Genomic DNA, 7,730 nt, shown 5'->3' on the forward strand with positions numbered 1-7,730 from the left:
CAAAATCCCAGCTTCTTCCAGTTCAGTCAGTTGAGTCGCTGAGTTGTGTCCGACTCTTTGCGACCCCATGAATCACAGCATACCAGGCCTCCCTGTCCATCACCAACTCCCGGAGTTTATTCAAACCCATGTCCATCAAGTGGGTGATGCCATCCAGCCATCTCATCCTCTGTCGTCCCCTTCTCCTCCTGCCCCCAGTCCCTCCCAACATCAGGGTCTTTTCCAGTGAGTCAACTCTTCACATGAGGTGGCCAAAGTATTGGAGTTTCAGCTTCAACATCAGTCCTTCCAATGAACACCCAGGACTGATCTCCTTTAGGATGGACTGGTTGGATATCCTTACAGCCCAAGGGACTCTCAAGAGTCTTCTCCAACACCACAGTTCAAAAGCATCAATTCTTTGGCATTCAGCTTTCTTCACAGTCCAACTCTCACATCCAGTCATAGCCACTGGAAAAACTATAGCCTTGGCTAGACAGACATTTGTTGGCAAAGTAATGTCTCTGCTTTTTAATATGCTAGCTATTGGTCATAACTTTCCTTCCAAGGGTAAGTGTCTTAATTTCATGACTGCAATCACCATCTGGAGTGATTTTGGAGCCCAGAAATATAAACTTGGCCACTGTTTCCACTGTTTCCCCATCTATTTCCCATGAAGTGATGGGACCAGATGCCATGATCTTAGTTTTCTGAATGTTAAGCTTTAAGCCAACTTTTTCACTCTCCTCTTTCAATTTCATCAAGAGGCTCTTTAGTTCCTCTTCACTTTCTGCCATAAGGGTGGTGTCATCTGCATATCTGAGGTTATTGATATTTCTCCCAGCAATCTTGATTCCAGCTTGTGCTTCTTCCAGCCCAGCATGTCTCATGATGTACTCTGCATATAAGTTAAATAAGCAGGGTGACAATATACAGCCTTGTCGTACTCCTTTTCCTATTTGGAATCAGTCTGTTTTTCCATGTCCAGTTCTAACTGTTGCTTCCTGACCTGCATACAGGTTTCTCAAGAGGCAGGTCAGGTGTTCTGGTATTCCCATTTCTTTCAGAATTTTCCACAGTTTATTGTGATCCACAGAGTCAAAGGCTTTGGCATAGCTAATAAAACAGAAATAGATGTTTTTCTGGAACTCTCTTGTTTTTCTTATGATCCAGAGGATGTTGACAATTTGATCTCTGCTTCCTTTGTCTTTTCTAAAACCAGCTTGAACATCTGGAAGTTCACAGTTCACATATTGCTGAAGCCTGGCTTGGAGAATTTTGAGCATTACTTTACTAGTGCGTGAGATGAATGCAATTGTTTGGTAGTTTGAGCATTCTTTGGTATTGCCGTTCTTTGGAATTGGAGTTAAAATGACCTTTTCCAGTCCTGTGAACACATTCCCTCCCCAAAGTCTCAGGAAATGCAACTTTTGCCTGTGTCCCTTTGATTATAATTGATTTTAGTTCATTGTTTAGCAGAGACAACAGAACACCACACACAAATCTTGGGCTATCCTTAGCCCTTCATCTGGAGCTGGAAATGAATTTTATTTCGCTCTCTCGCACTGCAGCCTACAAGTAGAAGCAAGGGCTCTGTTACAAGAAAGAGTAGGAAAGTAAGGGTGATTCTCCAGGAAGCCCTGTGGTGAAACAGCCAAGTGAGCAGGACCCAGGGCTCCATAAGATAGCACACAGCTATGGGAGGAGATGACTCTTGTCCTCTGACTGGTCATGTCACGAAGCTTCCAGGCTTCTGCTGTGATATGATTGCTGGTAACAGAAAAACAGCGGTTCTGCTAACTTCCTTTAATTTCAGTTTGCCTGTTTTCCTGCGTCTCTAACACCACAGCCTTTTCTCCTCTTTACCTGGAAAACGCCTACTGCCTTTCCCTGCACTTTGCTGAACCCTTAGTCTGTAGTTCACCCGAGCTCAGAACCTGGAATGGAGCGCTGCCCAACAGAAATACATACTAGACACACACGTAATGTTACATTTTTTAAATCACTGCATAAAAAAAAAAAACTAAAAGGAATCAAGTGAACCTAATTTTAACAGTACATTTTACTCAAACTGATATATATATGTAACTACAGTCATATCACCCTGAACATGCCCGATGGCATCAGATCTCAGAAGCTAAAAAGGGTCGGGCCTGTTAATACTTGGATGGGAGACCATCTGGGAATACCTGGTGCTGTAGGGCTTGGAGGAGAAAATGACAGCCTGCTCCAGTGTTCTTGCCTGGGAAATCCCATGGACAGAGGAGCCTGGTTGGCTACAGTCCATGGGGTTACAGAGTCCGACATGACTTAGTAACTAAACACATAAATCTAAATGTGTGTGTATGTGTATGTGTGTGTGTGTGTGCATCCAAACTCAGTCATGTCCAACTCTTTATGACCCCATGAATTGTAGCCCACCAGGCTCCTCTGTCCATGGGATTTTCCAGGCAAGAATACTGGAGTGGGTTGTCATTTCCTTCTTCAGTGGATTATTCCTGACCCAGGGATCAAATCCACATCTCTTGCATCTCCTGAGTTAGCAGGCAGGTTCTTTACCAGCTGAGCCACATCTCTTACCCATATATCTAAATATATGTATCTGGGGAAAGTCTCTCAGTCGTGTCTGACTGTTCGTGACCCCATGGACTGACTGTAGCCCACCAGGCTTCTCTGTCCATGGGATTTCCCAGGCAAGAATACTGGAGTGGGTAGCTATTCTCTTCTCTAGGGGATCTTCCCAACCCAGGGATTGAACCCAGATCTCCAGCATTGCAGGTGGATTCTTAGCCACCAGGGAATAGTATCAATTCAACATGGAATCAACATTTTTAAAATATTAATGAGATATTTTCCTTCTATTTTTTTTTTCCTTCTATTTTTTCATTTTGCAACGCAGAGTATCTTCTACTCTTAGGACACAAATCAATCCAGACTGACCACATTTCAAGTGCTCAGTAGCCACCTGTGGCTGATAAATGCTGAACTGACAGTACAGCCTAATATAACAGCTCACACACTGCAGTCTAATTTTGTGTTGACACATTCATCTGCCCTCTTAGCATGCTGGACCTTAAAAACAGGATCATTAATAGTGACCGACTCATAGAAGCTGTATAATAACGCCTTGTGAATGATTGACTGGATTAATAAATCACTGTCACCATTGACCACTCACTGGTAAAAACAGCTCTGCTGAAGAAGGGAAGGAGAAGGGGATGTGTTTGGAGTTAGCTATTTTGAGTTAAAAGCTACTATGAGATACTTGGATTAGGATGCTCAGAAATATCTCAAAAATAGAGATGGGAGCTCAGAGAAAGAAAAGGATGAAAAATAAAAGTGATGAAGGCATGGTTTGGGAAGGTTTTCTTTACCGCAGAGAAAAGAAACACACTCATCCATTTCACATGAAAATGCTGTGGACCATTTCTAAGAAAAGTCACAATGGCATTGAAAAAAAAAATCCTTGTGTGCAAACACCTCCTGTGTTAGTTATCTGAAATAAGTCCTAGATGTGAGGCGAGCAGAAGTAACGCAGCTTAGATTAGGAGCAGGCCTTCCTACTATCAGGTAGCTTTCGCTTAACAATGACCACTGTTTGCCAATTAGGACCAATTAAGCTTTCACCGATGTTTGCCAATTAGGAAATTAGGAATGGGGCGGAAACCCCCAGGAAAGTCCCGCCCGCGCGAAAGTATTGACCAATGAAATTGTTTAACCAATCCACTTCTCGCCCTATAAAATTGTGTAACAGCTTGTGCTCGGGGCTCTCTGACCCGCACCACTGCGTTGGTTGCGGCAGGGAGTCCTGACTCGAGTCAGTAATAAACTTCCCTTCCTGCGAGTTGCATTGTCTCGGAAGCCTTCTCTCTTCCCGCTCGGGGATTCGGACATCGGGCATAACACTAGACAAGGTGGAAATGGAGATGGGAACCATGTGCAAAGTCCTCCTATGCAGGAGCATTCCCTACCTCTGCTGAGTCAGTTCTCTTTATTCTCTTCCTCTTACCCACTTCTCCAAATGATCAATACTTTCCCTGTTGGCTCAGACAGTAAAGAATCTACCTGCAATGCCGGAGACCTGGGTTCAATCCCTGGGCCAGGTAGATCCCCTGGATAAGTAAATGGCAACCCTCTCCAGTATTCTTGCCTGGGAAATCCCATGGGCAGAGGATCCTGGAGGGCTACAGTCCAAGGGGTCTCAAGGTGTCAGACATGACTGAGTGATTAACACTTTCTTTCACTTTCAAACAGTTAAGAAGTCTGTTTTGCAAACTCCCTCATATTAGAGCAGTGCTTCTCAAAATAGTTTTTTAGAGCAGTGCATATACATCGGCCAAGGATCTTGTTTTAAAATGTGGGTTCTGACTCAGTAAGTCTGGGATGGAGCCTGAGATTCTACTTTGCTGATGTGTTCCAGGGGATGCTAATGCTGCTAGCCCTCGAGTAGCCAGGCATTAGGGGTTAGAGACTTTACCCAGATTTGAATTTTGATTTCCATAAAAGAATCCCAGACACTACTTTAGCCTACAGGAAAACAAGAAATTTCAGAGATTGGATAGAGCCAATAAAACCTCCCCCGAATCCTGCAAACAAAAGCAGCTCTCCTGAATATCCCTGCTGGTCCAGTGGTTAAGAATCCACCTGCCAGTGCAGGAGGCATGGGTTTAATCCCCAGTGTGGGAGGATTTCACATGCAGGAAGAGCAGCTAAATCTGTGTGCCACAACTACTGAAGGCAGCCACAACTACTGAGCCCACACACCCCAGAGCCTGGGCTTTGTAATGAGAGGAACCACCACAATGAGAAGCCTGCACACCACAGCTAGAAAGTAGCCCCCACTCGCCATACTAGAGAAGACCCACACGTAGCAACGAAAAATCAGTGCAGTCAAAAATAAGATAAATAAACAAATTTTTAAAAAAATAAGTTCTCTGCTTATACGTAAAGCTATCTAATGGGTGGTAGTTATAATATGTAGACTTGAAATGGGTATGCTTTGTTATATGTAAATTATACCTCCATAAAACTGATCTAAGGGCTTCCCTGGTGGCTCAGTGGTAAGGAATCTACCTGCCAGTGCAGGAGACATGGGTTCAATCTCTGGGTCAGGAACATCTCCTGGAGAAGGAAATGGCAACCCACTCCAGTATTCTTGCCTGGGAAATCCCTTGGGGAGAAGAGTCTAGCAAACTACAGTCCATGGTGTCACAAAGAATCAGACACAACATAGTGACTGATCAACAACGTTTGTGATACAGTACAATTCTTGCAGGAATTAAGAGTGGATTTTAATCCCATCTGTTACATTTACTGGCTATATGGTTTTGTGAATTTTCCTTTGCTTCTATGGATCTAAGTTTCCTTATCTCTGAGATTGATATAATATCACATAACTCTCAGGAGTTCTTTTAATTCAAATAAAATAGCATATATGACATTGCCTGACATATGTTAGAGGTTCAGCAAATGCTCATTAAATCTCAACCAAAATATTTTCCAGTTACCGTGAGAGGGTAGCACTGGAATAAACCTGGAAGGATGAGAAAAAAATTCTTCAAGAGACATATGCCTGCTTTTAGGTTGATTAAAGCTCAGTGGTTAGAATATTTGTCTTCAACTAAATGCATCCCCCTGTATAAAAAGCAATGCAAATACATTCCAAGCAAATGTCTTCAGGGAAAGGGCATAATTTCATCTTTACCTATTTTCATATTTCTTTACAGTTGCCATGAGAATATTTTAATAACCTCCATGGAGTTGAAAGTGATGCAGGTAATTGCCGTAAGTAATTTAAGGGCTATTAAAGCTAACAAATCTCTCCTGTGAAATACCTTGTTAAGCAGTGATCAGCAGAAAACATGTAAAAATTGTGTGCAGTGTAAATTCAGGCTCTTTCTCCAGTTAAGCTGAAGTGAAAATGTAATTACATTACACATAAGAGGGGTACAGATATTAAAGCTTTTCCTGCTCCAGCCTTGGGTTGACTCAGGCTGAAGATGCCCTGGTATTCTAATGAGATCCACTTCCATCAGAAGAGGGTGCCTCATCTCTGGTGTCATTTCCCATTACCTGAACTGGCAGCTAATTTTCCACGAGCTCTTCTTAAGATTATAAACCTGAACGTTTCTTGGCACAGAGTCCGCAGGGATCTAGTTCCAGCCTTGGCTTCAGGCAATCACTAACTCTATGACCTTGAGCAATTCTTTTTACCTCCCCAGGCATGAACTACTGTAACTATGAAATGAAAAGATTTTATGGTGTGCCTTCAAAGGTATCTTCCAGCTTTAAAATGCTTTGATCCTAAACAATATTTATACTCAGATGCCCCTTTTCTGCCTATTTTAACTATTAAAAATATAACGATGAATCCAAACTAGGGAGAAAGCAGGAAAGGCAGAAGGAAGGGAAGAAGGGAAAAGAACAGAGGAGAAAGGACCCATAAGTTGACTTTACAAAGTTTACACTTTGTATACCTTCCAGGACCTTGTAGGCCATGCTCAGAATCAATTTATTCTTCCTTCATATACTAGCCTACTACTTGATTGCCTACTACTTGATTGCCCTATTTGCCAAGTTCACAACACATTAGCAAGGACAAGTTACAAGAAACCTGCAAGAATACTGACAAAAATTGTAAGCAGCATTTGGAAGTAAAGAGCTCTCTACAGGTGGTCTCTTGTCTTGTTGCTAACTTTAGCACCCCGATGCTCTACTCATTTCCAGCCCCAGCACAGCTTTCAAATCTTTTGATCACACAATATCTTGCCTAATCTGTTAGTTCTTTCCCATAGATCAAAGAAGTAGAAATGAAGACTAAGTAATTAGCAGATGACCAGATCTCTTCCCTAGCTTTCCATCTTGCAAACAAACTATGTGACCAAGAAAGCAACTAAAGAAAAACCACAAGAAGTCGACAAGGCTGCACACCATGGTGGATGGTGAGGACTCTGACCTCCTATCTCCATGATTAACTGAGATTACTTCCCTTCTTCCCTTTAAAATCTTTTATCGCTGAACACAATCTTCGGAGATGATTTTGGGAGGACTCTGAGTCTACCGTCTCCCCAGGTTGCCGGCATTCTGATTAAAAGAAACTTTCCTTTCTACCAACATTTGCAAGTATTGATTTTTGAGCAGTGAGCATCTGGACCTGATTTAGTAACATAATATGTGAAAGCCCAAAGAAGAAAACAGAAAACTTCAAGAGAGCAAGACGTTATCTGGCTCATTCCTTATACCTAGTGTCAAGCACTTAGAATATGCACAATAATGTTGATTTAATTAATTAATGAAAGCAATACTTATAAAAGACAAATACAAATTTTTTTTTAAGAATAGTGGTCAAGGAACACTTAGTACAGGTACAAATGACCACACACATTTTCTCCAAAGACTGTCTCACACACTGCAATTTATATCCTTCTGTGTAGCAAAGACAGCAAGGAAAATTAAAGTGTACTCTATAAGCTCTCAAGTGCCTCAGCTGGTAAAGACTCTGGGAGAAGAGAGAGGTCTCTGAGGGAGACCTGGGTTCAATCCCTGGGTTGGGAAGATCCCCTGGAGAAGGGAACAGCTACCCACTCGAGTATTCTGTCCTGGAACATTCCATGGGCTATGTCCATGAGGTCATAAAGAGTCAGACATGATTGAGCTACTTTCACTTTTTCTTTCTATTAGCTCTCATTAAGATGGTTAAATGTGGTAGATTGAGCACATGTGTTTATATCTGCTCCTTCCTAATATCCTAC

The 7,730-nt window shown here is 42.2% G+C and overlaps 1 pseudogene; it reads left to right on the forward strand.

The window, feature by feature from the left end:
* The first annotated feature begins 2,065 nt into the window (after positions 1-2,065).
* On the forward strand, positions 2,066-2,183 carry LOC136165732 (5S ribosomal RNA; annotated as a pseudogene).
* The last annotated feature ends 5,547 nt before the right edge of the window (positions 2,184-7,730 follow it).

The sequence above is a fragment of the Muntiacus reevesi genome, chromosome 3 (assembly GCF_963930625.1).
Source record: "Muntiacus reevesi chromosome 3, mMunRee1.1, whole genome shotgun sequence".
NCBI lineage: Eukaryota > Metazoa > Chordata > Mammalia > Artiodactyla > Cervidae > Muntiacus > Muntiacus reevesi.